Below are 17,180 nucleotides of genomic sequence, written 5' to 3' on the forward strand. Positions count from 1 at the left end.
TTACATCTTAGCTGTATCTACAACTACCCTATTTCCAAATAAATCACATTCCAAGGTTCCAGAAAGGACACGAATTTGTGTGGGGGAACACTCACTAACCTGGTATAGTCTGCCCCAGGGCACCACAAAATTCGTGTTCATCTCATGCAAAAATACATTCACCTGATCCCAAATTTTTTTGAGATGGAGTCTCACTCTGTCGCCCAGGCTGGAGTGCGGTGGTGCAATCTAGGCTCACTGCAAGCTCCGCTTCCCGGGTTTACTTACGCCATTCTCCTGACTCAGCTTCCCAAGTAGCTGGGACTACAGGCGCTCGCCACTATGCCCGGCTAATTTTTTGTATTTTTAGTAGAGACGGGGTTTCACCGTATTAGCTAGGATGGTCTCGATCTCCTGACCTCGTGATCCACCCACCTTGGCCTCCCAAAGTGCTGGGATTACAGGCATGAGCCACCGCGCCCGGCCGCCTGATCCCAAAATTTTAAGCCATTCCACTATCAACTCCAAGTTCAAAATCTCATCTAAATATCAACTTTTAGGCCAGGTAAGGTGGCCTAAACTTAAATATTTTTAAGTTAAATATAAATATATAAATATATTAAATTTTATATATTTAAATAAATATATATTTGATTGTTTAATGTTTAATTTAATGATTTAATATATTTTTAATAATATATATTTAAATATATATATATTTTTTTTGAGACCAAGTCTGGCTCTGTCACTCAGGCTGGAGTGCAGTGGCAAGATCTCGGTTCTCCGAAACCTCTGCCTCCTAGGTTCAAGCAATTCTCTTGCCTCAGTCTCCCAAGTAGCTGGGATTACAGGCACGTGCCACCACGCCCAGCTAATTTTTTGCATTTTTAGTAGAGACGGGGTTTCACTATGTTGATCAGGCTGGTCTCAAACTCCCAACCTCGTGATCCACCTGCCTCGGCCTCCCAAAGTGCTGGGATTACAGGCGTGAGCCACTGCATCCGGCCTATATATATTAAATATATGTAGGATGCTATCTACTTTGTCCAAGCAGGTTGTGTCCTGCACCACATATTTCCTAGCCATTGTTACAAATAGCCCTGTTGGAAGAGGTAGCTGCAATTTCAAGCGAATTTCAAGTGGTCAATAATACAATGTTGGAAATTATCCAAGATAACTCCTAAAGTTCCACCTACATGTTTGTATCTCCAAACTCTTGCTCAATAAATATACTTTTTAAAGTTAGGATTTGGTAATAATGTTTAAGTTCAACTATTTAATAGAATGTTTACTTTTTAAAAATAAAATCGGCCAGGCATGGTGGCTCATGCCTGTAATCCCAGCACTTTGGGAGGCCAAGGTGAGCAGATCATGAGGTCAAGAGATCGAGACCATCCTGGCCAACATGGTAAAACCCTGACTCTACTAAAAATACAAAAATTAGCTGGGCATGGTGGCGCACGCCTATAGTCCCAGCTACTGGGGAGGCTGAGGCAGGAGAATCGCTTGAACCCGGGAGGCAGAGGATGTAGTGAGCCAAGATTACACCATTTGCATTCCAACCTGGTGACAGAGTGAGACTCCATCTCAAAAAATAAATAAAATAAAATAAAATAAAATCACAGCTAAATGCAAAACTTCCAGCAACCTAGCATCAATCAGTGCCCCTTCTGTTGGACCATGTATCCTTCAGGCACAACTGTTTTTATTAACTGGGATACTATCCATCTCTGTGTAACTTTATGAAATGTGTTTTGGCTTGGAGCACAGAAAATCCATTTAGACATTAACAGTGTAGTTGCCAGTTATGTTATTCATTCACAAGAGTAAAACAGTGTGCTGTGATTTTTTTCCAGCATTTTCCCCCTAATTTTATTGGCTAATAAAATCCAAACACTGGAAGCTTTTGCCCAGAAAGTGGTGCCAAAGGAAAGCAGCTACCCACCCAGACCCCCAGGGGCTCTCCAAGTAAGGCCTCGGAGTCCTGGGTGAGGCCCCAGGGGAGACAGGAAGTCCTGCTCTCCAACTTCCCTACAGGGTCAGCCAGAGGTTTTCCTATGGCTTCCTGGTTGAAGGAAGAAAAATCATGTCTCCCTCTAGTTCTTAAAATTGAAAATGGTGGTATCACTGCAGCACACTCCTTCGTTTCATTCTTTTGCTCAAATGTGTGTTTTTTTTTTTTCCTCTAAAACCTCAACAAGCAATTTTGAGCAAATATTATGTACCAGACCCTGTGGAAGATGCTGGGTATATAGAAACGAGCTCATAGCTCCATAGGAGAAGACAAATAAACCAGTAATTACAGCACAACCTTATGCGTAGCATAGTGAGATATGAACAAAGTACATGGCAGCCTGGGTCAGATTAGCACAAACCTAACTAAACTGAGATTTAAAAGGAGAAATACCAGTATAGCTTTTTTTTAATTGTCAAAAAGTTACTACTTATACCATGTAAAAGTAGGTAAATATATATACGAGAGCATTACCTCAATCCCATGAGACAAAATGGTGAAAGACATAAGTAGGCAATTAACACAAGAAAAAATAAAAATAATAAACAAAGCTGGGTGCGATGGCTCACATCTGTAATCCCAACATTTTGGGAGGCCAAGGCAGGAGAACTGCTTGAGCCTAGGAGTCTGAGACCAGCCTGGGCAACATGACAAGATCTTGTCTCTACAAAAATTAAAAAATAAAAATAAAAAATTTAGGTTGATATATTTCTATATATTCATCAAATTTATCTTTTATTTGTGGTGGCATTAGCTTGTGGTCCCAGCTACTTAGGAGGCTGAGTCAGGAGGATTGCTTGAGACTGGGAGGTTGAGACTGCAAGTGAGTCAATGATGGCACAACTGCACTGCAACCTGGGCAAGGCAGACTCTGTCTCTATTAAAAAATAATCATAATCAGGCCGGGCACAGTGACTCATGCCTGTAATCCCAGAACTTTGGGAGGCCAATGCAGGTGATGACCTGAGGTCAGGAGTTTGAGACCAGCCTGGACAACATGGTGAAACCCTGTCTCTACTAAAAATACAAAAATTAGCCAGGCATGGCGGTGGGCACCTGTAATCCCAGCTACTCAGAAGGCTGAGGCAGGAGAATTACTTGAACCCAGGAGACAGAGGTTGCAGTGAGCCGAGATCACACCACTGAACTCCAGCCTGGGCAACAGAGCAAGACTCTGTCTCAAACAAAAAAAAAAAGTAGTAATAATAATAATTGACAAGCAGTTTTTAAAGATCTTCTGCTCTATTAACCTTCCAAGATTAAAACAATGAAAACAAAAATCTATAAAGTCCAGTTCTCAGAAGTCTGCAGGAAAACTGAAACTCCCACTTAATCTGGTAGCAATGTGAATTCGTACAACCTGTAGGAAGACAATTGGTCAATATGACACAAGTCACAATAATAATCTCTTTAAACTCAGCATTCCCAAAGTCACAGAATTTATCCTAAAGAAATAACTGTAATGAAGAAAACAAACTGTATGTGTAAAGATATTGGTCACAGTGTTCTTTATATTTGTGATAAACTGGATCTAACATACATACCTAACACAAGGAAAACATTTCAGTAGATTACGAAAAATAATTATGAGGGCTCTCTGTAGCAACACAATAAATGTTCTGTTTCTTAACATAAAATTTAATCAAAGGAGAACAGAAATGTGTACACATATAACTCAAGCCCTCAGATCTAGTAGGGTCTCCAGCATTAGAAGTCCTTAGTAAATTATTTGAAAGTCAGAAAATAACAGATGCTAGCAAGATTGTGAAGAAAAGAGAACACTTACACACTGTCGGTAGGAGTGTAAATTAGCTCAACCGTTGTGGAAAGCAGTGAGACAATTATTCAAAGAGCTAAAAACAAAACTACTATTCGATCCAGCAATCTCATTATTGGATATATACCCAAAGGATTATAAATTATTCGGCCATAAAGACACACGCACGTGAATGTTCGCAGCACTATTCACAATAGCAAAGACATGGAATCAGCCTAAATGCCAATCAATGACCGATTAGGCAAAGAAAATGTAGTGCATATACACCATGGAATACTATGCAGCCATAAAAAGCACAAGATCATGTCCTTTGCAGGAACATGTATGGAGCTGAAGGCCATTATCCTTAGCAAACTAACACAGGAACAGAAAACCAAATACCGCATGTTATCACTTATAAGTGAGAGCTAAATAATGAGAACACATGGACACATAGAGGGGAACAACAGACACTAGGGCCTCTTTGAGGGTGAAGGTTGGGAGGAGGGAGAGGAACAGAGAAAAATAACTATTGGGTACTAATCTTAGTTCCTGGGTGGTGAAATGATCTGTACAACAAACCCCTGTGACATAAATTTACCTACATAACACACCTGCACATGTACCCCTGAACCTAAAATAAAAGTTAAAAGAAAAGAAGTAAAAAAAAAAAAAAAAAAAAAAATCTGCTTTAAAAAAGAAACCCTCAGTGAGAACAGGTTTCAAAGGGGTTTTGGAACCTCAAGGCTGGAGAATTCCACAGTCTGTATTAATCAGGCCTTCCCCTTCATGCTTCCTTCTTCCTAGACACCCCCACTTGTCATCCTCTGCTCTCTTTATTCCATTTTAAGATTCTCCTTTACCTCTCAGTGTCTCCCTACCCCCTAGAGAGTAGAAACTATGAGAACTATGAAACTATGAGAAAATAAGAAAACTCATTTTTGTAACCACCCACCCCTTTACCAGCCTCTAACAAGTTCAATAAAGTCAGGATTTATTTAGTTTATTTAATGTAAAAGCATGTATGAGAGAGAATGCAGAGAAATGATCATGCTTTTGTTAGGCTGGTGGAACTGAGAGAGCATTTTTAAATTTTCCTTTTATGTTTTGTTTTACAGCCTTTTTTAAAGGTAGAGTCAATTCTCAGACAGGATTTCACAGTAGTATCTGAAATCAGTCTCTGGGCATTTACATTGCATATAAGTAAGCAAGTTTATCTGGCATTAAGACAAGATAAAACATTTTTAGAAAAAAAGTAAGAAAAGAGACCTTATTCTGTAGATTTTCTAACTTCTTTTAAAGTTGCAATAATCATGTGGGTGAGAAAGAAGCCAAACATTCAGACACCTTCACATTCAGTGTGACTGTGTTGTTTTATTATCACTGGAGTAAGTCTGACTGTCAGACACAGAGCAAGCACACCGAAGTGTGCGATGGTGCTGGACACCCACACATTTTTCATTGTGAACCACAGTGAGTCTGAAGGGTCACACTTGGCAGAGTAGCAGAGGACCTACCTTGGCTAGGACTCAAGTTCACAGAGAGGCTTCATTTATTTCTTTTCTCCTGTTGTCAGTAATTCTCCAAAATGTTCCAGTTTTATGATATGGCTTTTAAGGGAATTAAATTTGAATAGCACAAAATTGTATAATTATCTTACAATTCCATTGCAATTATTAGCAGATCCAAGTCTGCTACATCATTATTAGGTAATAATGATGATGATGATAATAATGAGAGCTAACATCCATAGTCTGTTTACCATGCACCAAATACCATGCTAAGCAATTGGAAAGACGATTAGGCCTACTAGCCTGCTATCATGTGTGTTAGTTACTTAGCTTAAAAAAAAAAAAAAAATCTAAGAATTTCAGGTCAACCACAGTTTGGGGGCAGATGAATCACATTTAGCTCCCAGAATACATAGTGGATGCATGGCCCCTAAGGCAGTGCTCACATCCCCTCATGGCAACAATGGGCAGGAGCTGAATTTTGAGGTTCCCTTTAGACAGGGCATGTGCTTCCTAATTCACCACATCCCCACTGCTCCCTGTTGGGCTTATATCCAGCCCTCTTCATTCACTTACATAGTTTGCCTGTCTTCTATATGTTTGAGTTTTCAACCCCCAAACCTAGACAATATACCTGCAATTCAGGCATCTGCCACTAAATGGTACAATGCCAATAAGCAAACATAAGGCTAGCAAAGACACTGGCAATCATATGGCCCAACAGTTTTCCCAACCTTTTTACGGGGATCGAGTATTTCTTCTAATAAAATGTTACTCAAAGGTCCATTGTATTAGTCCGCTTTCACACTGCTGTAAAGAAATATCTGAGACAGGGTAATTTATAAAGGAAAGAGGTGTAATTGACTCACAGTTTCACATAGCTGGGGAAACCTCAGGAAACTTACAATCATGGCAGAAAGTGAAGGGAAAGCAAAGACCTTTTCACATGGTGGTAGGAGAGAGAAGAACAAAGGAGGAACTTGCAAACATTTATGAAACCATCAGATCTTGTGAGAACTCACTCACTATCACGAGAACAGCATGGGGGAACCACCCCCATGATCCAATCACCTTCCTCCCTCAACACATGGGGATTACAGGTTCCTCCCTCAACACGTGAATATTACAATTTGAGATGAGATTTGGGTGGGGACACAGAGCCAAATCATATCACCCATCTCTAAACACAAAAAAGAAGCTGTTTTGGCTGAGGATGGGGTAACTCCCAAGAAGTACCCAACCTACTTAGCCCTCCATCCTTCTCCCCAGCACCCCTTGACATTTTAGGGATGCTGGCAACAGAATTTAATCTCCTCATCCAAAGTAGAGGGCACAAACAAGTGAAGTCATCTATCCTTAGTCACACAGCTAGTTAATGGTAAAGAAAACAGGCCGGGCGCGGTGGCTCAAGCCTGTAATCCCAGCACTTTGGGAGGCCGAGACGGGTGGATCACGAGGTCAGGAGATCGAGACCATCCTGGCTAACACGGTGAAACCCCGTCTCTACTAAAAAAATACAAAAAAAACTAGCCGGGCGAGGTGGCGGGCGCCTGTAGTCCCAGCTACTCCGGAGGCTGAGGCAGGAGAATGGCATAAACCCGGGAGGCAGAGCTTGCAGTGAGCTGAGATCCGGCCACTGCACTCCAGTCCCGGCGACAGAGCGAGACTCCGCCTCAAAAAAAAAAAAAAAAAAAAAAAAAAAAAAAAAAAAAAAAAAAAAAAAGAAAACAAATCTCTGATAAATAACTCAGTATTTGGCAGTTCCATCCACTAAAAATTTGTTGCATTTGTAGAAAGTAAAAAATAATAGCAATGACTAATAATAATGACTATCCATCTACTTTTTTCGCAGACCTGTTGTTATTCCTTGTCATATACCAGCAGATATCTTTATTAGAAAAGTTTAAACTTAATAGTCAATTATAGAATTATAAAAATACACAGTTTTATAGTGATCTGAAAAGAACACTGAAAGTTTTTTTCTTTTGGTCTCACCTCTTCATTTTACAGACCAAGAAAATGAGGAAGTGCTTGAAACCAATTCCCCCTCTTAAATGTTCCAAGTTACCGTCCTGTTCAGTATATCAAGTACATACTGTTACATCTGGACTTCATGGTCAGAAGCCAGAAATTTCTATTTTAACCAGTTACTCCATGAAAATCATGAACCGTTAAGATATAAATTAAAGTTGTGATTTCTTTTTATGATTCTCTTCCATTTTTGAAGCACACACTCTCAGCTGGGGATTCAAACATCTTTTTACTCCAGAAAGTGCATTTATAAACTTATGGGAAGATATTCCAGACTGAACTTTTTCAAGAGAACTCAAGTCAAACTATCTGTGGTCAAAGAGCTTGTATGTTAAAATTTCCAATTCATTGCATTGTATACCAATACTTTGATAAAATACAATAGAATCAAATTATTATACACAGGTACAGAAAGACAAACGTGGCATGTTCTCACAAATGTGTGGGATCTAAAAATCAAAACAACTGAACTCATGGTGATAGAGAATAGAGCAAAGGTTGCCAGAGGCTGAGAATGGTAGTAGGGGTTGGGGTGTATGGTTAATAGGCACCAAATAGTAGAAAGAATGAATAAGACCTAGTCTTTCATAGCACATCAGGGTGACTGTAGTCAATACTCATTTAATTGTGCATTTTAAAATAACTAGAAGAGAATAATTGGATTGTTTGTAATACAAGGATAAATATTTGAGGGCGTTAATATCCCATTTTCCATGATGTGATTATTATGTATTGCACACTTATATCAATATATCTCACATACTCTCTAAATATATATACTTGCTATGTACCCACAAAATTAAATGTTAGAAAATTTTTTTAATTATTCGACAAATGAAATTTTATTTTTATTTTCATTTTTAAATTAATTAAATTTTTTTTGAGATGGAGTCTCACTCTGTCAGCCAGGCTGGAGTTTAGTGATACAATTTCGACTCACTGCAACCTCTGCCTCCCAGGTTCAAGCTGTTCTCCTGCCTCAGCCTCCTGAGTAGCTGGAATTACAGGTGCACACCACACATCTGGCTAATTTTTGTATTTTTAGTACAGATGAGGTTTTACCATGTTGACCAGGCTGGTCTCGAACTCCTGACCTCAGGTTATCTGCCTGCCATGGCCTCCCAAAGTGCTGGGATTACTGGCTCCACTGCAGCCAGCCAACAAATGAAATTTTAAAAGATAGAAAACACAAATTCATTTTATGATTAGATATTAAACACAAAATTTCTTTATCAAGTTGCTATAACCATTTCTAAATACCTGCTTCCTATTCCTGTATTCACCCCATCTTGTACCAGTAACAAGTATTTCACAGTCTAACCAGCTGCTTTAAAGAGTTCTGGGGCAAAGCACCACCCAGGTGGTTGGTCTGGATACAGGGAGGTTTAATATGGCCACTCATGTAATTGGGTAATGCTTCCCATCATTTAACCCCAAACCTAGACGGCCGTTTTGAAAACGTGGTTGTAGTCCCCAAAGGTGTGGGAGCACAGTCACCATATGGTTCATGGGAAAACAGAAATATACAACCTTCCGATTGCACTACTCAGAAAAGAGTAGGGAAGGGTTCAGATCATAGAGAGCTTGCAAAATGGATTAAGGAATTTGGGGACTTCATCCTGAAAACTGTTGAAAATTGTTTAAAAAAACTGTTGAAAATTGTTTAAAAAAAAAAAAAAAACTTGAGTCATATTAGGTTTTTTAAAGATAGGTCTGCCTGAAATGTGAAGCATGATTTGGAGGAAAACAAGACCCAGCAGGAAGCGTGTGCAATTGTTTAGGGGAAAGCTGATATGGCCTGAACTAAGGTAGTAGCAGTAAAGATGGAGATACGGCTTCAAGAGCCGCTGGGGAGGCTTGGTGGATATAGGTGATGAAGAGCAGGGAGGCGTCCACAGTGACACCCAGGTCTGGGTGCGAACTATTAGATGGCTAGGGGTGCTATTCCCTAGGATGGGAGGCCCAGGAAGAGGAGGCTGCTGGAAACAATGAGTTCAGCTCCTCACAGGCTGTGTTTGGGCTTTTCTGACCCTGTGCTGCTTGCTGCTCATGGTGGTCTCTCTTTTTTTTTTTTTTTTTTTTGAGAGGGAGTCTTGCTCTGTCGCCCAGGCTGGAGTGCAGTGGCGCGATCTCGGTTCACTGCAACCTCCTTCTCCTGGGTTCAAGTGATTCCCCTGCCTCAGCCTGCTGAGTAGCTGGGACTAAAGGCGCATGCCACCACGCCCAGCTAATTTTTTGTATTTTTATTAGAGACAGGGTTTCACCATGTTAGCCAGGATGGTCTTGATCTCCTCCCAACCTCGTGATCCGCCCGCCTCAGCCTCCCAAAGTGCTGGGATTACATGCGTGAGCCACCGTGCCCGCCCTGGTGGTCTCTTACTGGATTGCCCTACCTGTAATGTTCACTCATCAAATCTCAACCATAAAAGTGCTTGGCAATCATAAAAGGGTTTATTAAGAACTTTGAAGAAATATGGGGAAAAAATTTATTAGGTAATATTAGGTAAAGTAATAAAAATGCAAATTATAAGAAAGTAAAGTTTTTTCCTGTTAAATTGGCCAAAAAGAAATTTTTTTATTAAAAGACCCAAAACTGCCAAAAGTGTGGGAAAGCTGGCACTCTCACACATTGCTGGTGGCGATGTAAAGTGGTACAAACCTTTTAGAAGAAATCTGGCAAAATGTATCAAGAACTATAAAAAAAGTGTGTATCCTGTGACCCTGTAATTTCTCTTCTGGAAATCTATCCTACAGAAATAACTCAAAATGTGGGAAAAGACACTTCATACTCGAAGATATTTATCACAGCAGACACTGGAAATAACCAAAATGATTAATAATAAGAGATTGGTGAAATAAATCATGATGTTTATTTGCTGACTTCTTATACACAATGAAATTTATGGCCATGAAAACTGTTCCGTAATGGAGAGGATTGCTTGTACTATAATGTTAAGTATATCTGTATAATATATGTCTGCTGTTATCCTAATTATAAAAATAATCTACATAAGAAAAAGATAAGGAAATTATAATAATTATTGGGCTAGGGTGGTGGGTCCACAGATAACTTATAAAATCTTCTTTAATTAGATTCCTCAAATTTATTATAAATAGTTAAAATGTATATGTAATGGAAACCATGGAGTATTATGGAGAAAAATATTAAGTGAAAAAAGGAAAATAGAAAATGTTATCTATGTTAGTTACAAATACATATATATGTTTGACGAAGAATGAAAAGAACCATGGGTAAAAAGAAACAGTTGATTTGTCTGCGTGAAGGATTTTTGAAAATTCTTTATTGCAATTACAATATTGTTTGTGAAATAATATTCATTTCAGGTCATCTACCCAATCTTGAAAACCTGTCTCAAAGACTTCCTCTTTTTTTAAGACTTTCCTCATCTTCTGACCAGACATTATTGTTTCTTTGAACCACCGTGATATTTAGTTTTAGTTGTTGTATGATGGTGATGCAATGGCTCTCAAACTTTAGTGTGCATTGAAACACGTAGAGGTGATTGCTGAGCCTCACCTCCAGAGTCTGTGATTCAGGAGATCCAGGGTAGGGTCCAATAATTTGCATTTCTAACGATTTCCCTAGTGATGCAGACATTGCTACTCTGGGGAGCATACTATGCAGTAGGATACTCACCCCCAGGACTAATGTCTATTATCTTCCTCCTTTAACCTTTGCCCGTGATCAATTAGTCCAAGAGTAGAGATAATTAACCTAAAATGTACCATTCCAAATGTGTGTCCCTGGGCAGACAGCTGGTCCAAAGGTCCAAAGCTCCCAGACCAATCAGAGCCCTTTCCCATGATCTTTCAGCAACAGTAAGATGTATGCCTGGAGCTGGGCGCAGCAACTCACGCCTATAATCCCAGCACTTTGGGAGGCCGAGGTAGGTAGATCACTTGAGGCCAGAAGTTCGAGACCAGCCTGGCCAACATGGCGAAACTCCATCTCTACCAAAAATAACAAAAATTACCCTGTAATCCCAGCTACTTGGGAGGCTGAGACACAAGAACCACTTGAACCTGGGAAGCAGAGGTTGCAGTGAACCAAGATTAGGCCACTGCCCTCCAGCCTGGGTGACAGTGCAAGACTCTGTCTCAAAAAAAAAAAGAAAAGAAAAGAAAAGAAAAAGAAAGCTATATGCATGGAACTGGCGACTTACGAGCCTTTCTGTAGTGGAATGAAGCCAGCAGGTAGAAAGAAACTCAGATAAAATACAGAACCCCAAAGGTGTTTGTTTGAACCTGTACCGATTTGGATTCTTTGAGATGAAAGTAGCAGATACTGAACTCAAACCATGAATAAAATAAAAATAAAATCCTAAGAAAATTAAATGCCTCACACAACCTGAAATAAACTGGGTTCCAGGGCTGTCTAATACAGCCACTGAAGGATGTCACCAAAGACCTGGGTTTTTTTCCCATCACTCTGCCCTTATATTTGGATATTATGATTGGCTTAGTGTAATCAGTGGGGTAGAACATTAATGGACATGCGAGAGTTAGACAGGCAAAGACAGTGAGTATAACCAACACAGCCCCGAGCTGTGTTACGGAATCATTCACAAAGATCTCCATAGAATACAGGGACTATCCTGGAAAATCTGTCGTTCAACTCTTCACTTGATCCTATGACTCCTCTAGTATCTTTCCTTTTATTCTCTCTGTCTCTCCACTTGCATTGGGTTGCTGTTCATTGTCATCAGAGTCCCAATATCAAAGTATACCTTGGAGTATCTCATTTTTTGCCACCAGTTTCCATTCACCCTTTAGTTAACCACAACCCTATTCTCCTTCCCAATCTTCAGCCCATGGCTTCAGCTGGGGTCCTATCCTTGGTTCAAAGATGGAGCATGTAACCTAGACCTAAGCTTGTCAGCATGTCATCTTCTCTCCCCAACCAGTACAATGTTTGGTTGAGAAATGGGCACGTGGCTTCGTTAGAGCTAGTGATGCATTATTAAGCTTTTGCCAGTAATCCCAGGAAAGAACTGGGAAAGCTATTCTGCCACACCAATCAGAGCCATTCAGAAATTCTCTATTTTCCATTAGACATGAGCCAGAGAGGTAGCGCAGTAGCTGCTAGGAATCATCTTGCAACCACAAGGGTAAAGCCTGTCTGAGAATGGCATCAACCCAGAAAGAGAAGACCTAGGTCCTGAGCCCCTAGCCCCTGGCCACTGGCCCCTGTTGTGCCTATCGATGCCTCTTTGTTTAAGTCATATGGAGGCAGAATTTTCAGCGTGTACGAAGACAACAGTTACAACCAAGAAGTCCTTTTCCCCATCTCTCTTGTGGCAATTAGATAGTATGCTTTTTGAAAGCAGAGACTATATCTTGCCTGCAGTTGCATTTCTCCACAGTCATATTGGTGCTCAGCACACAGTAGCCACTGAAGCAAAATTTCTTGGATGAACTTGAGGCAGACTACAGAAGGCATTTCTAATCAGGCCCCAGAGCTTGGGGTAGCTAGGAGAACCCTTGTGCCTTCCCTGGGCAGTTACTGATGCAAGGCCAGGACCCTTCCTCTGGGTCATCATCAGAGATGCACAGGTTTTGGTAATGAGGGAAGCTCAGTGTGGGTTATCAATGAGTGTTAAACTTGAAGATTCCAGTTGCACCTATAGAGGCCAGGTTCACCCATCTGAATTCCCACACTCACCGAAAATAGGCCTTGAAAGGCGGCAGTTTTCACAAGAGCTATTTATTTTGCAGCTAAGCAGGAGGCCTTTCTTATATGTTTTGCATAGGAGCTCAATATTAAACCCAAAGTCAAGGACCCCACGACTGCCATGCACCTTGTTTGCCAGACCCTGTCAGGATTCCTACATTCCAGTAGATCTTCATTTCTGGCAGAGCCTGGGGCTTAGAGCAGAGAGAGAAGTCCTGGAACAACTTGAGTTTCCTCCAAGACCAAAGGACAATATCACATCCCTCTCCTTTGGGCTCTGGCCTAAGACTCCTGTAGCCCATGTGTAGGAGGCTCCGGGGGCCTCTCAATTCCCAACGTGTCTCTGACCCATCAGAAATGTTTGACATAGGGAACTTTACTTTCTAAGAACAAACTAGCCTGGAAAGGAGTGCTGGGGCTGTTCTTTCAGGGGAGAGATGTTTAACTGATTATTTTTTGAGAGAGAGGTTCACGCTTTGTCCTTGGACAGCATTGCAGCATTGCAGGGCCCTGGGTTGCTTTAATTTTGACTCAGCTACCAACAGGTGAGTCAGCTTAATGATATCAATGTAAGAACAGAGATGGTGAAAGAAGAAGTGATTAACCTGCAGCAGTCTTGCTGGTTAATATTAGAGCTGACCAGTTCCTCAGGCCCTCTATCTCCCAGTTCTGCAGACACCACTGTTAATAGGAGATCATCAGAATCTAGCTAAAAAGTATGCTCATCACATCACCCTAAGTTACTCTGGAGACATTTAGACCTTACATAACCTATACCCTTGCCTCCCTCCAGCCCCATCTCTCATCATGATTCATCTCTCAGCTAATGTTCCAGTGATAACCGTTTTGGAGCTGATCACTTAAAGCAAGCTGCACCCCTCTTCTATGCCTTTGTTTATACTGTTCCTTTGCCCAGATTATCTTTCAACCTGTATCCTATTCATATCTCTATCTATCCAAAGCTCTCTCATCTTTCAAAGCCCAGCTCATATATAATCTTCTCTATCAATATCTCTATCTTTCTTCAACTGATCCCCTTCCCTACACCACCATAATCTTTCAGTTCTGAATGCTAATGGTAGCTTGAAGCTATATTGGTTATACTCACTGCCTTTGTCCATCTAACTCCTATACAACCTTTAATATTCAGTTCAGTTTTCACCTCCTCCAAGAAACCTACCCTGTTGCTCCCAGGTTTAGCTGAGAACCCCATCAAGGTTCATGCCGTGTGTGTGTGTGTGTGTGTGTGTGTGTGTGTGTGTGTGTGTGTGTTCCTCACTAAGCTGTGAGGACATCCATGGCAGGGACAGAGTCTCACAATTATGCATATCTCTCCAGAACCTAACAGAAGTCTGCCACATAATGGGGATAACCCTTGGGAGCTCAATTGAGCCAAAAATCCTTGCCAGTTGGGACATCTTCTCAGAGATGACATATTTGTAGGGAGCAGTTACCTGTGGCCAACAAGGAGATGTTTATCCAGGACCCATTACCCAGTGCACTGCTTTATTCTGGAGATTAAATAGAGCAAGCCTGAAGCCAGGCACAGTGTCTCACTCTTGTAATTCCAGCACTTTGGGAGGCCGAGGTGGGTAGATCACCTGAGGTCAGGAGTTTGAGACCAACCTGACCAAGATGGTGAAATCCCATCTCTATTAAAAATACAAAAATTAGCTAGGCATGGTGGTGCGTGCCTATGATCCCAGCTACTCAGGAGGCTGAGACAGAAGAATTGCTTGAACCCGGGAGGCGGAGATTACAGTGAGCCGAGATTGCGCCACTGCACTCCAGCCTGGGTGACAGAGTCATACTTTGTCTCAGAAAAAAAAAAGAAAAAGAAAAGAAAGAAAAGAAAAGAAAGCAAGCCTGGGCAACATGGTGAAACCCCTTCTTTACTAAAAGTAAATAAAATTAGCCAGCCAAGTGTGGTGGTGTGCGCCTGTGGTCCCAGCTACTCCAGAGGCTGAGGTGGGAGGATCTCTTGAGCCTGGGAGGTGGAGGTTGCAGGGAGCCGAGATTGCACCACTGTACTCTAGCCTGGGCGACAGAGAAGACCCTGTCTCAAAAATGTTAAAAATAAAAATAAAGAAAGCAGAACCAGTCAACCTGGCACAGCCAAAAACTGAGCAGGTGTCTCCCTGGTATCAACGGAGATTGTCCCATCTGCTTTCAAAAATTCAGATAAAGTAACAGACACTGAACAAGGCACTTGATGTGATATAGAAGACACATAATTATAAATAAGGCATTGTTCTGTCCCCAAGGTCCCCTCGTGGCAGACACAAATGAGTGCAGTACATAAGTCCCATGGATGAGCTTGAGACATCAGCTTTGCCTGGAAGAGTTGAGAGAAGTCTCACAGAAGAGGCGATATTTGACCTGGGTCCTCGAGGATGAGGAAGAATCTATTAGGCAAAGATGGGAACTAGGGGAGGATAATCTAGGCTGAGGGACCAGTCCGTGCAAAGGCCCACAGACTGGTATGGACATGGCATGTCTGGGGGATGGCACATATCTAGCCGGTAGGTGCCAGAGGCTTCGTGGAAGGTGAAGGAAGAAACAAGGGCAGAAGTGGAGCTTGGGACCTGCATGTGGGGAGCCTTGAGCATTGTGCTAAAAGATAAGGCTCTTATTTGATAAGCACTGGGGAGCCTTGAATGTTTCTAAGCATAAGAATAGAAAAACTGGCAGCAGTGCTCAGGACAGACAAGAGGGGCAAGGAGGCATATCAGAGAGTATTGCTATAGTTGGTGAGGATGATAAGGATCAGGACAGGGTGCTGTGCTAGAGCAGAGGACGCGCATGGCTTGAGAGATGTTGTGGGGGTGGAACCGCAAGGAGCCAAGCCTGTTCAGCATCCCAAATCCTTCCAGCACTACCCACATGGCCCCTATTCCCCAGCTCCCCAGCACATCCTTCTTCCCTCCTTGGCTGTTAAACCCTAAGGCACGGAGATTCCAAATGCTGACTACATCTTCCTTGGCCCATCTCAGCTTTTGGCAAATAAATTGGTGCCATTCCCCAAAAAGCTTTTCTTGAACTTCATAAAGTTAGCAAAGAGGAGAAGTGTTAACAGTATGATCTGTTGAGTACCAAATTCTAATCCCAGCCCTAACACTAACCCAGCTTTTTCACTCCCTGAAGTCCTGCCAAAATCAAAAGAGAGGGTCTGTGCCAGACACAAGTAATTTCAGCTGAACAAGCACTCCGAGGGTCACAGAGTGCTGTTATGCTCAAAAAATGTTCTGCTGCTTCAGAACTGGCTTTGGGCTGCTGGTAGTGGCGCATGTGGATGACACAGTCAAAGGAGCCTGGAAAGTATTTTTCTTTGGTAAACAAATATTTCAGTGTTGGTGCTGAATTAAATCAGAAGCTCCAAGAATACAGGTGTCATTCATTTATTAAAAGAATGGAGGAAGAAAGAAGGCATGATTCTGGACTGGCCCCTTCTAATGAGAATCAAAACTGATTCATCCCCAGCAGCTAGAGAAAAACCAAGGTTTGGGGGAGACAGGCAACACACATTCTTCAATGCTTATTATGCATCTAATTCTTTTTTTTTTTTTTTTTTTTTTCGAGACGGAGTCTCGCTCTGTTGCCGGGGCTGGAGTGCAGTGGCCGGATCTCAGCTCACTGCAAGCTCCGCCTCCCGGGTTTACGCCATTCTCCTGCCTCAGCCTCCCGAGTAGCTGGGACTACAGGCGCCCACCACCTCGCCCGGCTAGTATTTTTTGTATTTTTTTAGTAGAGACGGAGTTTCACCATGTTAGCCAGGATGGTCTCGATCTCCTGACCTCGTGATCCACCCGTCTTGGCCTCCCAAAGTGCTGGGATTACAGGCTTGAGCCACCGTGCCCGGCCGCATCTAATTCTTTTAAAACACTATTGTTGGTGGGCAGTGGTGGCCTATGCCTGTAATCCCAGCACTTGGGAGGCCAAGGTGGGCAGATCTCTTGAGGCCAGGAGTTTGAGACCTGCCTGGCCAACGTGGTGAAGCCTTGTCTCTACTAAAAACACAAAAATTAGTCGGGCATGGTGGCTCATATCTGTAATCCCAGCTATAAAGGAGACTGAGGCAGGGGAATCACGTGAACCCAGGAGGCAGAGGCTGCAGTGAGCCAAGATCACACCATTGCACCCCAGTCGGGGAAAAAAGGGAGACTGTCTAAAAAAAAAAAAAAAAAAAAAAAAATTAAA

At 41.8% G+C, this 17,180-nt stretch overlaps 1 protein-coding gene across 3 annotated transcripts in view; it reads right to left on the bottom strand.

Moving 5' to 3' along the window:
- The window catches only part of LOC111523227 (nmrA-like family domain-containing protein 1), a 67,337-nt gene that overhangs the window by 17,891 nt on the left and 32,266 nt on the right, over positions 1-17,180 (bottom strand). Inside the window, exon 6 of one of the 3 annotated variants that reach the window (XM_023187674.1) lies at positions 3,222-3,353. The exons of 1 other annotated variant lie outside the window; for it this stretch is intronic. The gene's annotated coding sequence lies outside the window, so the exon portion shown is untranslated. Of the gene's footprint in view, positions 1-3,221; positions 3,354-17,180 lie in introns of those variants that run through there. One more of the 3 variants, XR_002725469.1, reaches the window with a different exon arrangement.

This window comes from Piliocolobus tephrosceles, chromosome 2 (genome assembly GCF_002776525.5).
Source record: "Piliocolobus tephrosceles isolate RC106 chromosome 2, ASM277652v3, whole genome shotgun sequence".
Classification (NCBI taxonomy): domain Eukaryota; kingdom Metazoa; phylum Chordata; class Mammalia; order Primates; family Cercopithecidae; genus Piliocolobus; species Piliocolobus tephrosceles.